At 30.0% G+C, this 19,901-nt stretch overlaps 1 pseudogene across 1 annotated transcript; it reads right to left on the bottom strand.

The window, feature by feature from the left end:
* Nucleotides 1-150: 150 nt before the first annotated feature.
* On the bottom strand, nucleotides 151-7,139 carry LOC104765578 (uncharacterized; annotated as a pseudogene). Its single transcript, XR_015591003.1, has 21 exons — nucleotides 6,791-7,139; nucleotides 6,251-6,423; nucleotides 5,962-6,129; nucleotides 5,547-5,657; nucleotides 5,356-5,433; nucleotides 4,993-5,189; nucleotides 4,849-4,909; nucleotides 4,670-4,744; nucleotides 4,507-4,584; nucleotides 4,348-4,410; nucleotides 4,176-4,259; nucleotides 3,907-4,082; nucleotides 3,395-3,434; nucleotides 3,165-3,308; nucleotides 2,917-3,036; nucleotides 2,613-2,828; nucleotides 2,186-2,347; nucleotides 1,390-2,048; nucleotides 1,031-1,236; nucleotides 667-805; nucleotides 151-589 (listed from the first exon to the last, which is right to left on the bottom strand). The product of XR_015591003.1 is annotated as an uncharacterized LOC104765578 (transcript).
* Between the last annotated feature and the right edge of the window lie 12,762 nt (nucleotides 7,140-19,901).

Consider the following 19,901-nt stretch of genomic DNA (forward strand, 5'->3'; position numbering starts at 1 on the left):
TTGAAACTGACCTTTACAGGTGGGTTTATAGCCAATGGTTTGCAAGATCCCTTACCAGAAACGGTAAACAAAAAAGGTCGTTTGTTGCCCAGATTTGTATGGCCTACATTATCCAAATATTGTGAAATCCATGTTAAGTGCATACCACTAAAAAAAAAATAAGTGAAAAATATTGAAAATTCGTATCAGTTATACAAATTTGAAATTTCTTACAAAAAAAATATCTCTAAGTTACTCTTACAGATAAAATATTTTTTTTCCATGTCTAATAAGTCTATCAAGAGACCATCGATGCCTTGATCAGCAAACTTTTAAAATGCCTCAAAAGTCTCGTTAAAACATGGAACACGAAACTGACTCAGAATTTGTAAACACATCATGAACAAACACCCGCATCGAAAATTGGAGAAAGAGAAAACTCTTGTTTAATTTAATGTTTAGAGGCACTTGGAGAAGAGACTTGTGTAGACAGGAAAAGAATTGACAAAGGCTGAGATAACTTCAGAGGGTACGAGTTTTATTACTTTCTCTTGATGCTTCTCCATTAATGATAAAACCAGTTTCTGCGGATCAATCTCATTCAGAGAACCTGCAAAATCAAGTACTCAAAGAGCATTAAGCAAAGCAAAAAGTTGTTTCTTATCTTGTTGTGATGAGAAAATTTACCCAAATCAATCTCATGTTCATCATCTTCTTCATTAACCTCTTCGGCTACTTCACTATCCTCCAATTCTGCTGCAGCTTTAGCATACCTTTCCAGAAATTCTTCCTCCGTTTCTTCACACTCATCATCGCTCTCGGAATCCTGTTCAACAAAAGAACACAAGATGAAACAGCTTATTAGGGAAGAAACAATTCACTGGAAGAGCTAATGTTGTTTCATGAAAGTAGATCTTCTACTTTGCAACTGGACCAGCAAATTAACTGCTTATCTGAGTTTATCTTCTCATACTAGTGCTAGTGCTAGCGAGAAATTATGAAACATACTTTGAATGTAATTTAAGAACGAGTACTAGAAATCAAATTAAACCTCGTCATATGAATCAGTTTCTTCAGATTCTGTCTCTTCTTCTCCGGGATCTCCATCATCTTCATCAACGTCTATTTCTTCGTTCACTTCCTTTAGCCTCTGAGAAGCCTCCATCAATGAAACAAAGCACTTCCTTGCCAAATCATCAGTTGCAGTCCCATGCTTTACATCTAAAATCTGCTCGATCACCTTTACTAGCGTCATCACTGAAGACAAGTGGTCTGTTAGTCCATGCTAATGTATTTAAGATTAAAAACAGCTACTATATACACAACTAAACCTTCTAAGATCTAACTTGTGAACTGTAACTGTAAGTTTAATAATTCTGAATCATCAGCACATTAGTTTTATCTACTCACCATATAGTTTTACTTCCGATGCCAATGCTGGAGTCGCATCAAATTTAAGCGATGATGCCAATGAAGATGCCCATAGCTCGAAATATCACTTTCTCTAAAGTGCTTTCCACAATATCAGAATAGGAGATATAGCATGATGATACCGCCAGTAATAGAGGCCTCCACAAAGTACAAGGTTTCTCACGCAATCCTAGAAAATGAGAAAAGGCTGCTTCACTGAAGACCATTGCCAATGATTTTCCCACCCCTTCGATGTCAGATGAGTAGTCTGGTACATGTAATAACGTGTGTACACAAGAACAAGCCCTCCTTGTGGCAGACGGGTACTCAAGTATGGCTTTTCTGACAAATGAACCAATGCATTCAACAACAGATTGTGGACGGACTGGCATGGCTGGAGGGGATGGCAAATCTCTGAAAAGGAAACTCCTAAAACCATATTTGTTATTTATACCCACAACTTCTTCTATGCAGTCAAAAATGGATAAGTCCTCCGACTCTTCCCAACCGTTCCAGCTAGCAAGAATATCGGCCCAAACTACGAGTAATTCAGTTAATCTGAGCTCCACGAATACATTGCAATTAGTAGAAGCAATCACAATGAACCGCAACATCGTGGAAAAATGATCTATGCATGAAGTCGGAGGCACATCTGTTGTCTGAACCATGCAAAGATAAAAGGCAGAGCAGTATCCTAAAATTAGAATCGTGTTTCAATTTCTATAATTACAAGTACACGGAGGAGTCATAATGTTTATAAATAACACAAAGGGATTAGAGTAAATTTTTTAACTACCAGCCATGCGTGCTGTAAAAGTGCTGACATAGCTTTGCTGATGGTGCCTTGACCAGTTAGCCATATTTCAGTCGCCTGATTATTCTCCTCATTCGCTTCAGGCTTAGAGCTCTCATAAGTCTGAGCCATTGCTGCTAATGTCTCAAGGCCACCTAGAATAGCCTAAAATGAAAAAGAAAAAAAAAAAAAGGTTGAATTGACTTGCAATGCCCACTAAAGATAGTCCAAAGTTCACAATTACTAGACCAGGAACAACAGGAATTCTACAAATATTTTGGTAGAGTCCAGGATTTCATGTGCGTGATATAAAAATTAGCAGAGTGTGTCAATTTTTTTACTTCAAATCACAAAGAATACATTCTGCTACCTTCAGCTTCAGATATTAACAAAAATATTAAGAAAGTGGAAAGACAGGAATAAAATATACCTGAGACCATGGATCTTCACTAGGATGCATAAACGTCAACAAATTACTAACTAGCGAAGAGACAATGTACGGAATATGTGTGGCAATAGCTTGACTTCCTGACTCGATCACAGATCTGAGAAGCTGAAACAAAATGCCATCCTCGTCCTCCTCACTACCAATCCTACCAATAATAATCTGAAGAAGCGGCAACCATTCAGGTGGTTGGTACTCATTCTGAAGAGAACAAACACATTCTTTGAGTTAGATATGACAAGCTCACTTTAAGATACAAGTGCCATTGTTGATGTAAGTGCTGACTTACTTCGAGTAGTGAACCTATTCCACAAGCAGCTGAAACACGCACTGGGTAACAAGAGATCTCCACCTGATCTGGCATTGCTAATGCCTTCAGTAGGGAAGAAAAAATATCTGCATTCATCTCCTGAAAGCATAAAGCAATTAATCAAATATGTGATCACAGGAAGTAAAACATTACAAATTTTAATCAGTGACTAAAAGAATATCATCTTCCAGCAAATGGTTTGCATAAATAAAAAGTAAAATTTACACCTCGGGTAGGCAGGTCGCAAGCTCTCCAAGTACCCAATTTGCAGATGCAACCAAGTAAGGTGTGCAATCAGGTGTAGAATAAATCGGTAGCACACGGGTACGGACAAAAGATGCCACATACTCAGGATTTTGTTCTTGGATAAACTGTCGGAAAAAGGGAGCCATTGTAATTCTATGCACTGTATCAGTAAATGCTCAACTCCAAAAAAAAGAGAACCAGATTTGCTCACCTCTTGCAGGCTACCATATGCCATTAGAACACCAAAATAGCTGACATGTCAACATAGCAATAAAGTCAGTTTAATCACAAATTAAAAGGGAATGAAACAAGAAAATATTAAAGTGGAAGAGAACAGTAAACAAAAAGCACTCCAACCCGATATTACATGTTCAAAATGTTGAATAGTTGTCTCAGAAGTCTAGCAAAGAAGATAACAGAGAATTATATATATATATATATATATATATATACAGTCTACTGAAAAAATATCAAAAAGTTGATGACGAGCTTGCGAAACATGGCATTATGGAAGACCAACTTGCAAAACGAGTTTTTAAAGTTCCACTAAAAGAACATAGTTTCTGATACCCACTGCAAGCATAAATTAGTGTTACTCACTGCGCCAAACAAAGAGTACCATTGCTCAGAGCTTACAAAAGCATTTTTTTTATTTGGTTTAGACATCTGCCAAGAATTTGAAGGAGTTAGAATCAGAAGTCATGAATATGTATAGGAACTCACGCTGCTGAAGTACTAGCATCCAGTATGTAACTTTTCAACGGCACAGGAAATTTTGACAAAAATGGAAGCACCAGTAGATCTCCCATGCATCTTTGGTTATTTCTTCTGCTCTTTTCACCTTTCTTCCGCTTACATGCTGCTGAGGAAGCTTTATTTGTAGTAGATACTGGTGGTCCCTATAAGAATTAGATCATAACCTATAAGAACCTATGAACGAATAGCTGAAAAAGTTGATGAAATAGATCATAACCTATAAGGTGATTCTTCACCTTTGACATGGCAAGGACACCAAGCAAGTTCATAGCACTTTTCCTGGCTGTAAACATGTCCTCCCTCCACCCAGAAATTTCTTCCTGCCAAACGAAAATGATATTATTTCATAGCCTCTGGACCATAGACATAAAAATAATCCGTCTAGAGAGAGAGAGATAAGTTTCATACTAGTTCAGATGGAAGGTTTTGCCTTATGAATTCATCTGCATCTTCTTCCCACTCAGATATGTCCTACTTGCAAAAGCAACCCGGAAAGACCAGTAAATTTTTTGCAATAATGGTAGTAAGAAATGCTTGCAACACAGATTACGACAAAGGAAAGCGTACCCTCTCATTCAGCACCAGGGCTGGAAAGATTGCAGAGTCCAACAAAACAGAAAAATGGGGTGAAAGTAATCTCCATCCCTGTTTTTAAGGTACAAATTATATTTGCTTTCATAGACATTTGATCATTCTATTTAGATTTTTTGTGAACATTCTAACAACTTACAGGGCCAATTTCCATGACGCGTGAAATTACATCAAAAGCAAGTGAGATAATTCTCTCAGTTAGGCATCCGAGCTTCTGCACATGATAGTAGGCACGCATAGCATTAGGTTAAGAAGATAGTAACATTTTGATGAGAAGAAGCAATTTTTGTAGTAACAAATTTTGCTAAAAATACTTACACTGATGTTTGAACTATGTTTCACAATCTTCATTGAGCAATTTACTATCTCTGGCACTAATCTGCATAAATCAGATATAATAGGCGTGGTAAATAAGCATTGGGAATGCTACATTGCTAAGAAGAATTTAAGGTGTTTACATACTTGTCAGAATATTTTCTATGTCTGCTGACAAGTGTGCCAAAGAGGAGCAAACTTCTTTTTCCAGCTTTCGACCTAATCAAGTACCCATCTGAAGGAGTCACACTCCAGTCAAAACTCAAGGAGTCTAGAATTCTGATCACATCTCGACAGAAGGAACCAAGCGGAGGTGACAAATCAGATGGCATATGGGACTTCACCTACAACACAAAACACCCTTAACAAAATTATCACAGTAGATTGTACAACATGAGAAATTTGATAAATTACGTTTAATAATCAATGACAAATTTCGATCACCCAGACATGCAACAACAGTTCTGGAAACTTCGTCTATCTGAAATATAAACTGACGGTATGACTTACTGAAAAGTATAAGCATTTGCAGATAATGTGGAGTGTCTTTTCCAATTCTAGTTCACCCCATCCATGTGTAGTCAAAGCCTGCTTCAGAATTATACCAGATAGGAATACTCATTGAGATCCAAAGAGCAGATATATCTTACATAAAGTGTGAGCAGATGAAGAAAAAGAAAACAGTAAGAGAAAAGGATAACCTTTTCAGTGAGATGATGAAATACTGACACCAAGGGTACAAGAATTTCTTTCGTGATACTCTCCAGCTGTTGTGGTACTGGCTCCTTTGCAAGTTTTGGTTGCAGGAAGTACTGCAAAGCAAACACACAAAAATAAGCCACGCTCATTTAAATAGACCACACAGGACCAGGTTCAGAACAGAGGACTACCACTTCAAAACACAAATGTTTTCAGATTTTGCAGTAGTTCATACTCTTAAATATTGCAGCCAGAAGCAACAAAAGCTCACAACCAAAATAAGGGATGCTCAACCATGATATATGCAACACGGGATGCAGTATAGGAGAGCCGATGGAAGAGAGAGATAAAAATCTATGTTTAAAGCTATCACTTCCTTAATATAATTTTTCTTACGAAAAAGAATGTAACAAATACCTTAAAAGGCTTTACAACTGTAAGCAATATCATCAGAGCATTCACAGTACTCCAGCTAGAGTTTGAACTACTAATTAAGCTGCTCTTCTCGATAGCAGAACGCAGCTCTGATACAAGTTCAGGCCATGCATTTTTCTTCACAAATTCTGACACAACAACAATGTGGAGCTGGCCACAAATGAAGTAAAATGAAGGTGAGCACAAAATTAAACTAAAACTTTACAGGAATAATAAGTTATAATAAGATTTGCAACAACTAGATGAAGATAAGCTTGTTGAATATGCCTACCAGTTCAAGTAAAACTTTAAGAACTGTAGGCTCTGCCTGAAGCAAAGCTAGGAGAAGCTGATCCTTAAACTCCTTGCTGACTTCAGAGATTGTCCCTTCAATCCCCGTGTTCCGTCTGGTAAAATTCTTCAGGTACGTTGCAGCGGCAACTCTCTGGCTGGAATTTTCACCTCCTGTCAATCAGAAAAAAAAAAAAATGAACTAGCACTTATTCAATTCAACAGCGATTGATAGAATTAAAAGACTCAGCCGAATGAGTTCAATCATGTATGAGTGTTTGTATCAGCTAAATCAAAATATTGCTAAGGATTCTATACTCTTCATGAAACTACCTCTACGATAACCAACCAGCGCCACACATAAAACGGAACCAAATCATAAACTCAACAAATTTTGTAACCCTAATTGTGCAATTCGGTTCGAGGAAATCAAAATCACATCTCTTCATCAGAAGTCAATGCTTTGGAATAAAGTGAATTGCTTAAGTAAATCGGGTAAAAAGTTATAAGACAACAAACAAAAAAAAAAAGAGAAGGTCACCGGAAGCGATGGAGAGAAGACGATAAGGGAAGTGAGGGAGCTCCGTAGAAAGTCGATCCAGAGCCTCCGTCGACTCGCGGACTGCAACGCCATCAATGGAAGTAAGCGTCTGGTCGAGAAGTCGAACAATCTGAACTGAGTCATCGTCGCCGGCGAACATTGCGTTTCTTTTCTTTTTTTTTTAATTGCTTTTTTTCATTTTCTTCCCTCCAATGCTTCTTTTCTTTATTTTTACTGATGAAATTGGGGAACATCACTGGCGGGAATAAATAATTCAGGTTAATTCAATTATCTGAATTTTGCTTTCGTATTATTATTAGTAGTCGAAATATAAAATTTAAAGGGTGACAATGGACAACGAGTCCCAAGTTCGGCTTGTCATTCAAAATGTCGTAGCTATGGTGCACCCGCGCACCATATGAGATAAAAGAAGACCTCAGGACGCCAGGATTCTTATGACACTGCAATTTATCCTTGCTTTGATGTTTCAACTCCCACATTCTTTAACATAAGTAAAAATGATCGTTAGCTACACCAATTATAGGTCAACGCATAATCACATATACAAATAATATAAATGTTTTGTTAGTTATACGAACTATTGTTATTACATAAAAATATACATAAACAAACATGAGTTATGTGTACAACACCATAACCATCTAATTTCGATGATTTGTTTGTCGGAATTTGATATTGACCGGTGTTAACCAATATTGACCATGTGTGTTTGTGTTGACCGGCATTGACCACATATACAAACCCAATAGCATTGCCTTTACACACACGACACCAATACGCAAAAAAAAAAAAAAAAAAAAAGATCAGTTAATAGTTTGCTGTTAAATAGAACTATTAATTTCTATAAATTTCTACAAAGTCAAAGAGATGTGATGTGAGATTTTCTGATCCAGTAATTTTTTTTTTGTTCCAATCCAGTAAAAACAATTATTCTAATCCAGAAGAAAAACAATTATTCTAGAAGTTCATTACTTTAATACAACATGTTTGCCTAGTATATTGAAGTGGCTTCAAGATTAGTTTTTTTTTTTTTTTTTTTTTAGGAAAGTATTCTGTAAATAAATACTATATAGGTTTGCATTTAAAATGTATCTTGAGATATCTTACCTGTATGAAATAATTGATAGTAGAAACCCGTAGTAGCCGAATAAACTCCCAACTGCACCGTTAATGGTTAACATACACGGTACCAAAAATGGCATATATACCACACTCCTCGATGCGAGTGCGTTTTTCTGAGATCGGTTAAAGTAAATGATTTAGATCGAAATTATAGATGTGATTGTTCATATATGGCAACAAATTAGTTTTTTTTGTTATTTGAATATTTTTTTTCCAAAATAGTGGATGAAGACAATAAATTCCATGTTGATGAAATTTTTTAAAATATATTCATTATGATTTACATGTTTAATATCTAATATTACATTTGTATAGAGAAATTTTCTCAAACGGTTTTTTAACATCATAAAATTGAAAACATATTACATATTATTTTTTTTTGTTTTTTAAAAGTAAACTAAAAAAAATTAAGCAAAATATATGTAAAATATAAGTAAAACATATGTAAAATCTAACAAATAAAATAGACTCTCGTATGTGGTACTGTCTTTTTTACACTTTTTGTTTTGACAGCTCGAATTTGATTGAATTCAACCAAAATTAACAATTGTGTAGATACAATTCTAAAATTAAAATTAAAAAAATTGATTATAAATTCTGCATTTTTTCTTACCGCCTGTAATATTGGGTAAATCGATTTTGCCATTGCAAACGGAAAAATGAAGAGACTCATGATTGAGAAAGGCTTGTACTGGCCAATCCCCCATCCCAGCGGAAAAAACAATATTATTCCAATTATCTTGGTTGCCATCATCTACGATCACCTGCATTGCATGTAATGGATATATATATATATATATATATATATATATATATATATTGATAATAGTTATAATAAAAATAAAATTGGGTAGGTAAAAATACTTACATCGAGAACAACCATCAAGTATATGACGTGAAGTGCCGCTCCGAGGATATTGATCACAAGCTTCAATGTGTTCCCCTGATGACGGGCGTCAATTGCCCACAACACGTTGCACGCCAAAGTCACAAGATACGGTTCGTAATTCTCATCTTTCCTAATCTTTTCAGTTAACTCATTCATTGTCGTACACCTATTTATTATATTAATACATATTACACATTCATTAATTCGTCGATCTAGGTACAATATATTTAACAAAAGGAAATTAAAGAAGACTCACATTGGGTAAAGATACACGGCCATCCAAATGAAATTGCCTTTGCAATATAACATGCAAAAAAAGAGATAATGTTATAGCGAAAGAATTAGTACCTTGAATATAAATCGATGAACAATTTGTTGTATGTAAAAGAAAGAAAGTGAATTAAAAGACAAAGAGTGTTATTAATTATTCACTAGGTGCTTCCCACGCAACGTGTGGGTTGTGGTGTAGTTGACACTTTCTTGTTTTTTTTGGTTTTTTTCGTTTTATCTTTTGTATTATTTCGTTTTAATTAGGCATATACGGGCTTCGCAGTCACTTGTATTTATACACTATATGTTTATACAATTTCGTTTAGATGTCTACAATTGTGGCGTTTATTTTTTATGAATTATGAGGATGTTGTTTCTTGTTTTTGAGGATCTAATCTTATCATTGACTGATATTGTTCCCAATACATTTATTGTATTTTAAATTTTCTAATTAACTGCTTATGTAAATCTTTCATACATTGATGTTTTAATAATAAGTTATTTTTAAAAATAATTATCTTTCGTGTAAGTGATTATGTTTGTATGCCCATGTTTTGGTCTAATATCAATAAGATCGTTTCTGTTTTTCTTTAGTTGGCTTTGAAACCAATTTTAATTTGAGTTAAGCAAATAATAGGTCGAATTATGGTGTTAATAAGTAATATAAATTCTTATGTATATATATTGTATATATGTGACTATAAGTTTAGCTAACTAAAAAATTCTGTAATATTTAAATATAATCTTGAACATATATATATATATATATATTATTTGTGGGAGCAATGTATGAAATTATTGGATATAAGTTATTTTTTGAGTTAAATGACCTTTTATGCCTTTAAAGTGAGTTGAATATTAATAAATTTTTATATGTGCCTTGACTTTTTTTTAAAGGAATACCAAGTGTTTTCTTCCAAATTTGAAGTAATATAATATTTTAGTTTTCTTATATGATTTTATGAACTTCAATGTAAAGGTTTTTCAAAGTAATAAGTACACTCACACTGATTGAATTATAAAATTTGGAGAAATGTTTATTTCGATTAATCATCTGCTCTTTTAAATATATTAAATAACTATGTTGTTGTTCCTACAAATAGGACAACATATAGAGTTAATCAATGGAAATGGAACTTGTGATTGCAAGACAAAATGCTTATATATATATTATGTTACACATTGATCGTTTAAAAATGAATAGGAACATTTAATTCTCAAATAAAGTTGATTTTTTTGTTAAAACCAACATATGTGAATTTAAATTTAACTATGCAAATTTGAAAAACAAATATGAATAGATTAGAAAGGCAAGAAATATAAAAGAAATATTTTATTTTATAGAGATATATAAAATTTGAAAACAATGTTAAATATATATAATACTTTCTAAATTAAAATATAGAATCAAACTCTTACAAGTTACAACACATATGAGATATAACAACATTTGATATTGGTGGAAGAGGAGGAGATAATGATTACTATAAGATGGTAATCCAAATTAGATTAAATAGAACAATGTAATATATATATATATATATAATACTTTCTAAATTAAAATATAGAATCAAACTCTTACAACACATATGAGATGTAACAACGTTTGATATTGGTGGGAGAGGAGGAGATAATAATCCAAATTAGATAATGGAGATGAATCTTTTAAAATAAGAATAATGTAAAATATATATCATGTAGTCTCTAAAATTAAAATTTAGCATTAAAAATTTACAATGATATTTCATTTGTTTTTTACAACCCATACAAAAAAATAAGAAATCAAAAATAAAATAAAAACGAAAAATGATTTGAGGTATTGTAGAAGAGAATGAGAGAATGTGAAAATTAGATAGTAAAATAATGTCAATATGAGAGAATGAGAGATTGAGAGAATGCTTATTTATATGATAAGAAATGATGGAAGTTACATTTTGAATTATGGAGTTACAATAGTAATTTATTGTGTTTGAATAAAATTGAGTGGTAGAATATGATTAATGCATAATTTATTTTATTTTCAGTTATAATTTTATTTTAATGTGCGAGTTAAATGTATTGTGTTTATTGGGTCTTAAATATTGTTTAAAGCAATTAGAAAGCAAATAAAAAATAAAAAATTAGAAAACATTAAATGAAAAATCAACCAATAAAGAGAGACCAAAACCTTACTTTTATATATATGATATACTGCTTTAAACTTTGAAATGAGAAATATATTATAAACAATAATTTTACATGAGAAATATATTAATTTAGCCAACCAAAATATGAATATTAGTTTAGCCAACCAAAATAATTAAACAATATCAAAATTTCACCAAAAACATTTTCTCTTGAAAGATAAATAAGTTAGTAGGAGGAATGAATTAATGTACAGTTATTGGATAGGAGTTACATTTGAGTTAAATGAAGTTACATGCCTTTAATTATAAATAAATATTTTAATTGTTTATAACCTAAAATAAAAAGAATACCAAAAAGCTGATTGAAAATTCACATGATTTGGTTGTTTGTTGATATAAACTCAACACTTACACATAATATTTCAAAATAAAAAATATTACTTTTGAAGTGACAAACTAAATTAGTTTTCTTATAAAATTATATGAATTCTTCAATCTCAAAAATGTTTAAAACCCCAAAGATAACTTATATTTTTTTGGTCTTTTTTTTGTTTTTCACTCATCAATTTAATTTATAGTGCTAGATTTCATACTAATGGTTTCATTTTTAGAGAATTTAGTTAAATGGTATTTTTAAAATTATATTTTATTTTTATATTTAAGTTCCAGTTGAATATTTCTTTTTTGGAACATTTTTCATTTTGATTAAACACACAAAAACCAATTGTTTAATTATGTTCTTTTTGTTTTCAAAAACCTCAAATCATAAAAATATATATAAATTATATTGATCTTTGCAGATTTATCAATTGGATCACAAAACAAAATAGTCTTTATAAATATCATCCCAATTGCTTAATATCCATTTCTTATTTATTTCCTCCCAATTGGAGAGCAACTTTGCGGACGAGTCCATTCCCTTAATTACACAATTCTGTCTTGATTCACCCTTGTTGCTATTCATTCGGTTAAGCTCTTTCACAGGCATGTGGCAAGATGGTCTTATCTCAGATCTTTTCTCCGTCACTCGACTTCTGGGAACTTGTTCCCAACCTACTCTCCCTTTCTAGGGAGCTGAAGACTTATCATCTTTAGTGCGAGCTAGGTTTATAAAAACCTGTCGGAATCTCAGCATTCCACTGTGGCATATCGTCGTGTCGCGGCCAATGAATAGGTCTTGGGCAGCCTACTGTCACTTCATGTGGCCTATCTTCCTGGTGGTTCTCACTATCTATAGGGTCTTAAGACCTCTTTATCTTAGTTTCAGTATTTATTGTATCTTTTGTTCTTTTTACTGTAGATGCTCGCAAGCTTGTTTTACCCTTTGTTGTAGTTTGCTCCGGGTGTTGTGCTTCTGTTTAAGCAACACACTATGGCTTTCTCTCCTCATGTATAAGTTAGTTGGTTGTATTATACTCCTTTTAGAGGGGAGTACCAAAAACCTTGTAACTTAAGTTAATGGAGTGTATGTTTGACAAAAAAAATAAAAAGAAAGATGAACACAAATCTTCAACATTCACACATGAACTATGAACTGCAAAAGAGATCTGTTTTGGACTCTTATCGGTAATAATTATTGAATAAATGAAACAGTTTAGCAAAGGAAACGGAAGTATCTAATAGGATTTTCTGGATATTTGTACTTGATTTACTTAATTCTAGGGAAATCTGAAAAGTATATATTCTAATTCAAAACAAAAACAATTAACCAGGAAAAAAGAAAATAGTTAAAAGAAAAATTATTGGGTTCACCTCTAAGGGTGAACCACTCTTATTCACCTCCTCTTAATCAACCAATCAAACTGCCATATCATATTATATTTATAAAATAAATCAAAATTAAAATAAAAAGACAAAACAAGTTAAGGAAACTAATTCTGTAGATTTTTTTATTAAAGAAATTATGTTGGTTTAGGTTTATAAAAATAATAATTAGAGTTTAGATTTTACAATTAAACGAAATCATATGTCGGTTTGGGTTTACAAAAGAGTAGTTAGAGTTTAGTTTTTACAATTAAACAAAATTATATGTCGGTTTGGGTTTACAAAAAAGTGGTTAGAGTTTAGGGTTTAGATTTTACAATTAAATGAAATTATATGTCGGTTTGGGTTTACAAAAGAGTTGTTAGAGTTTAGGGTTTAGATTATACAATTTAATGAAATTATATATCGGTTTGGGTTTACAAAATAGTGTTTAAAGTTTAGATTTTAAAATAGAAAAAGAAGAATAATAAGAAAACTAAAAATAATAATCGTTTATTTTCTTTCAAAAAAAACTGCTGTAAACTTTTAAGGAATTTGACATCAAATGAAAGACATGATACCAGATTTTAAGAAGCGATCGACATATAAGACTAAAAAAGTACGCCGTTATATGTTTCACATTAATTTCAATAATATTTTATGTCAGTTCAACCTATTTTTGTCACGTATGTAATATGAATTAAAAATGGGTCGGTTATTATTTACAAATTAAACTATATAGATTGTTTGTTAATGTATATTGGTTATGCTACTATATCAATGTTTTAACCTGATTCAAATTATAATAAAATAACTTTTTATTTTCTTTGATGTAAATTAAGTAGATAAATCCATTGATTTTAACTTTTAACAATTGAACTAAATCACAAAATTAGTTTTGACATAATTAGTATAATCTTATTTGCATCAGTTTTTATTGATGTAATTTTTTAATCATTTGCAAAGTGCTGTTAATATAAATGAATTAATATGTTGATTTTTTAAGTGATGTATTTATGTTTCTATCAGTATCTTAAAGTGATGCAAATTTATATCCGTTTGCATCAGTTTTAGTTGATTGATGCCGTACAAGTCAATAAGGATATCAATTATTACTTTATGCTAAATTTTATCTTTTGTATCAATCATAAATAAGCAATACAAATTAATATCACTTAATTTTTTGATACAATTTAATTGATGTTCTTTTTTTTGTAAGATTTAGTATTTGTTATGAAGTATGTATTTTAGCAACAAAAAAAATCATAAATGTATAGCTTTTAAAGTGGCAAATTTAAAATATGTGAAGAAAATGACATACACAAAATAGTTGGAGTGAAAAGTGGCCAAATCCATAATAATTCCCTACATCGACTACTGTATATATGTTTTGATTATACAAATTGTTGTGAAGTTCAGATTTTGTACAATATTAAACTATTATAAATCAAAACCTAATCTTATACTAAAAATATGAATCCAAAATGTGATTAATAAATATAATAATCTCATGACTTTTTAAACACTAAATTCAAAGCCATACTAGGTGCTTCCCCACGCAACGCGTGGGTTGTGGTGTAGTTGGCACTTTTTTGTTTTTTTTTTTGTCTTTTTCGTTTTCTCTTTTGTATTATTTCGTTTTAATTAGGCATATACAGGCTTCGCAGTCACTTGTACTTATACACTATATGTTTATACCGTTTCGTTTAGATGTGTACAACTGTGGTGTTTATTTTTTATGAATTATGAGGATGTTGTTTCTTGCTTTTGAGGATCCAATCTTATCATCGACTGATATTGTTCCTAATACATTTATTGTATTTTAGATTTTCTAATTAACTGCTTATGTAAACTTTTCATACGTTAATGTTGCAATAATAAGTTATTTTTAAAAAATAATTATCTTCCGTGTAGGTGATTATGTTTGTATGCATATGTTTTGGTCTAATATCAATAAGATCGTTTCTGTTTTTCTTTAGTTGGCTTTGAAACCAATTTTGAGTTAAGCAAATAATAGGTCGAATTATAGTGTTAATAAGTAATATAAATTCTTATGTATATATATTGTATATATGTGACTATAAGTTTAGCTAACAGTAATATTCTGTAATATTTTTAAAGATAATCTTGAACATATATATATATATATATATATTTATATTTGTGGGAGGAATGTATGGAATTATTGGATAGAAGTTATTTTTGAGTTAAATAACCTTTTATGCCTTTAAAGTGAGTTGAATATTAATAAATTTTTATATGTGTCTTGACTTTTTAAAAAAGGAATACCAAGTGTTTCCTTCCAAATTTGAAGTGACATAGTATTTTAGTTTTTTTATATGTTTTTAAGAACTTCAATGTAAAGGTTTTTCAAAGTAATAAGTACACTCACACTGAATAAATTATAAAATTTGGAGAAATGTTTATTTCGATTAATCATCTTTTCTTTTAAATATATTAAATAAATATGTTGTTGTTCCTACAAATAGGACAACATATATTATAGTTTAACCATGGAGTTAAGCAATGGAAATGGAACTTGTGATTGCAAGACAAAATGCTTATATATATTATGTTACACATTGATTGTTCAAAAATGAATAGGAATATCTAATTCTCAAATAAAGTTGATTTTTTTTGTTAAAACCAACATATGTGAATTTAAATATAAATATGCAAATTTTAAAAATAAATATGAATAGATTAGAAAGGCAAGAAATATAAAAGAAATATTTTATTTTTATATAAATAAAATAAAAATTGAAAACAATGTTAAATATATGTAATACTTTCTAAATTAAAATATAGAATCAAACTCTTACAAGTTACAACACATATGAGATATAACAACATTTGATATTGGTGGGAGAGGAGGAGAGAATGATTACTACAAGATGGTAATCCAAATTAGATAATGGAGATGAATCTTTAAAAAATAAGAACAATGTAAAATATATATCGTTTAGTCCTTTCTAAATTAAAATATAGAATCAAACTCTTACAACACATATGAGATATAACAACATTTGATATTGGTGGGAGAGGAGGAGAGAATGATTACTTATAAGATAATAATCCAAATTAGATAATGGAGATAAATCTTTTAAAATAAGAACAATGTAAAATATATATCATTTAGTCTCTAAAATTAAAATTTAGCATTAAAAATATACAATGATATTTCATTTATGTTTTACAACCCATACAACAAAAATAAGAAATAAAAAATAAAATAAAAAAAACGAAAAATGATTTGAGGTATTGTAGAAGAGAATGAGAGAATGTGAAAATGAGATAGTAAAAGAATGCCAATATGAGAAAATGAGAGATTGAGAGAATGCTTATTTATATGATAAGAAATGATGGAAGTTACATTTTGAATTATAGAGTTACAATAGTAATTTATTGTGTTTGAATAAAATTGAGTGGTAGAATATGATTAATGCATAACTTATTTTATTTTCAGTTATAATTTTATTTTAATGTGTGAGTTAAATGTATTGTGTTTATTGGGTCTTAAATATTGTTTAAAGTAATTATAATGCAAATAAAAAAATAAAAAAAAATTTAGAAAACATTAAATGAAAATCAAGCAATAAGGAGAGACCAAAACCTTACTTTTATATATATATATGATATATTGTTTTAAACTTTGAAATGAGAAATATATTATAAACAATAATTTTACATGAGAAATATATTAATTTAGCCAACCAAAATATGAATATAAGTTTAGCCAACCAAAATAATTAAAAATATATTAAAATTTAACCAAAAATATTTTCTCTTGAAAGATAAATAAGTTAGTATGAGGAATGAATTAATGTACAATTATTGGATAGGAGTTACATTTGAGTTAAATGGAGTTACATGCCTTTAATTATAAATAAATATTTTAATTTTTTATAACCTAAAATAAAAGGAATACCAAGTGGCTGAATCAAAATTCACATGATTTGGTTGTTTGTTGATATAAACTCAACACTTACACATAATATTTCAAAATAAAAAAATATTACTTTTGAAGTGACAAACTAAATTAGTTTTCTTATAAAATTATATGAATTCTTCAATCTCAATGATTTTTAAAACCCCAAGGATAACTTATATTTTTTTGGTTTTTTTTTTGTTTTTCACTCATCAATTTAATTTATATTGCTAGATTTCATACTAATGGTTTCATCTTTAGAGAATTTAGTTAAATGGTATATTTAAAATCATATTTTATTTTTATATTTAAGTTCCAGTTGAATATGATTTCTTTTTTGGATCATTTTTTATTTTGATTAAACACACAAAAACCTATTGTTTAATTATGTTCTTTTTGTTTTCAAAAACCACAAATCATAAAAAAAATATATATATTATATTGATATTTGCAGATTTATCAATTGGATCACAAAACAACATAGTCTTTATAAATAGAGTTGATAGACTTTACAAAACAAAATAGACTTTACAAATGGATAAGTATGTTGATCTTTAAATATTATATTGATCTTTATAAATTATTAAAAATGATACATGAATATGTGAGATAACCAGAGGCGTAATAGATAATTAGATATGGATCATTTCAACTTCATGATCTTATTGTGTGGTGAATATTGTAAGAAAGTATGAAAATAATGACTTATAAGATGTTAATATAAAATAGAAAATGGAGATAAACCTTTTAGAAGATTAAAAAAATTAAAAGATATATATATATATATATATATATATATATAAGATATACATATCATACAAACTCTAAAACTAAGCTTTTACAATGATATTTGATTTGATTTTTTATGACCCATACAACAACAATAACAAAAAAAATACAAAAAAGAACAAAACAAAACAAAAAGAGATTTGAGAGTAGTGGAAGAAGATGAGAGAATGAAAGAGTGATAGACTAAGAGAATAATAATGAGTATTTATAGGAAGAGAAATGATGAAAAATTACATTTAGAAAAATGAGAGTTACAATTCTAATTTATTGTTTTGTTTTAATACAATTGATTAATACAACTTAGTGGAGAAATAAAGTTAATGCATAATTTATAGGGGGAATTCATATGATTTCAGTTTTATATTATGTGCGTTAAATGTGAAAATTAATTATTTTTAAATTTGTGTTTTAATATAAATATTTTTTTTGTTAAAAATGCATTGCCAAGTAGACGAATAAGGAGAGAGTGAAACTTTACTTTTTATATATATGATTACGTGTAACTTCGAAAACGTACATATTGCTTGATCAATATGGAGAGCTTATTAATTTCTTTGGTAAAGTTGTATGTGTTTTAAGAATTAAGATGAATTATGAGTTATTGTGTTTGCATGCATGCTGCTTTAAATAGCCACAAATATGACCATTATAGGTAAGCTAGCCTTAAGTCGTGTAAAAGTTTTAATGTACTAATAGGGCAACAAGTAAATTAGTAATTTTGTTATGCTCATTTACTTGGATGAAAATCGTAATCACTTTTAGATTGTATATGAGCATAACAAACTTATCATCCAAGTGATGAACAACTTTAATAACACGTTTTCCAATATTCTTACACAACCCAAATTAGTATTTAGGTTGATTGATATTTATAGTTTGTATCATCCAAGTTATGAACAACTTTATTTTTTTATTTTTTTTTTCTTTTGATCAAAGTTTTTTTTTTTTTTTAACATCTATTTTCATTTTCTTCGAATAAAAGTTTACAAAATTACAGAGAAATGATCCACATAAAGATACATTTATGATCAATAAAGAAGAAACATACAACAAAAGAAGTGAATTTAACGATGCTTCTTGTCTAGAAGAACTTACTTGCTAGCAGATAATCAAGTCTGTTATTTTCCTTCTTCGTGCTCGAACCCAAGTCGTTGCGATTCTTGACTATCATCCAACTATGAAAATACCAAATTCACTTCGCAATCATTAAAACACCAACCGGCAGAAGAATTTGCAGATGATCATTCGCCGGAATCAAACTCTATTGAAGAGATATAAAATAAAAACAATTATTATATATAAACTATATATATATATATATAGATCTGTGATATATGTATGATTATCTTCCTCTGCCTTTAAAAATATCTGGGAGACAATAGCCATGGCGCCACTTGAAGATCTGCTATAAGTTTTGTATAACCATAAACGAGATCCATTTCATCTTTTACACCCATAATCTTCATTCTTCAACCATAATCATAATCACCAAAATAGATGCTTGAGATAATTAGGATAGACCTTGCCTTAAAAATGAATATCTTCTTTCCTGGAACACTCCTTTTTATGAGAGAAGACTTGGAACACAACCTGAATCTTACAAAAAACTAGATCTATGAAGGAATAAGATAAATTAAGAAGATGGAAGACGAACAGAAGGAGTACGTCCGACGCCGGAGCCGACGTCGGCCGAAGCCATAGTCTTGGTTAATCGCCTCTAGCGTCGTTTGTTGGGGGAGAGGAAAAACGGTTGTGGAATGACGTTCAAACGGTTTAGTCTCTTTCTGTGATTTGTGTTTTATTATTTTGATCAAAGTTATGAACAACTTTAATAACACGTTTTCCAGTGTTCTAACACAAGCCAATTTTGTGTTATATATATATATATTTATTTATTTATATTTTTACTTACTCTTATAGAAACTAGGATTCAGACCCCCCGCGATGTCGTGGGGGAAGTATTTTAGAAAAAAAAATAAACTAAATTTAAAATTTAAAATTATACATTATGAAAATATTTGAATGTAATAGAATAGTTTGAATACATAAACTGTTATTAAAAACACAACCATCAAAAAGAAAACTTATAACAAAAAATATTATGTAGAATAGACACAACTTTGCAAAACACATTGTTTAAAATATTATAAATATAAGGTATTTTTATGAAGAATTATGGTAAAGAGCTACAATTAAAAAAATCATTATAACAAAGTGATCCTA

This window comes from Camelina sativa, chromosome 19, assembly GCF_030686135.1.
Source record: "Camelina sativa cultivar CO46 ecotype springtype chromosome 19, ASM3068613v1".
NCBI lineage: Eukaryota > Viridiplantae > Streptophyta > Magnoliopsida > Brassicales > Brassicaceae > Camelina > Camelina sativa.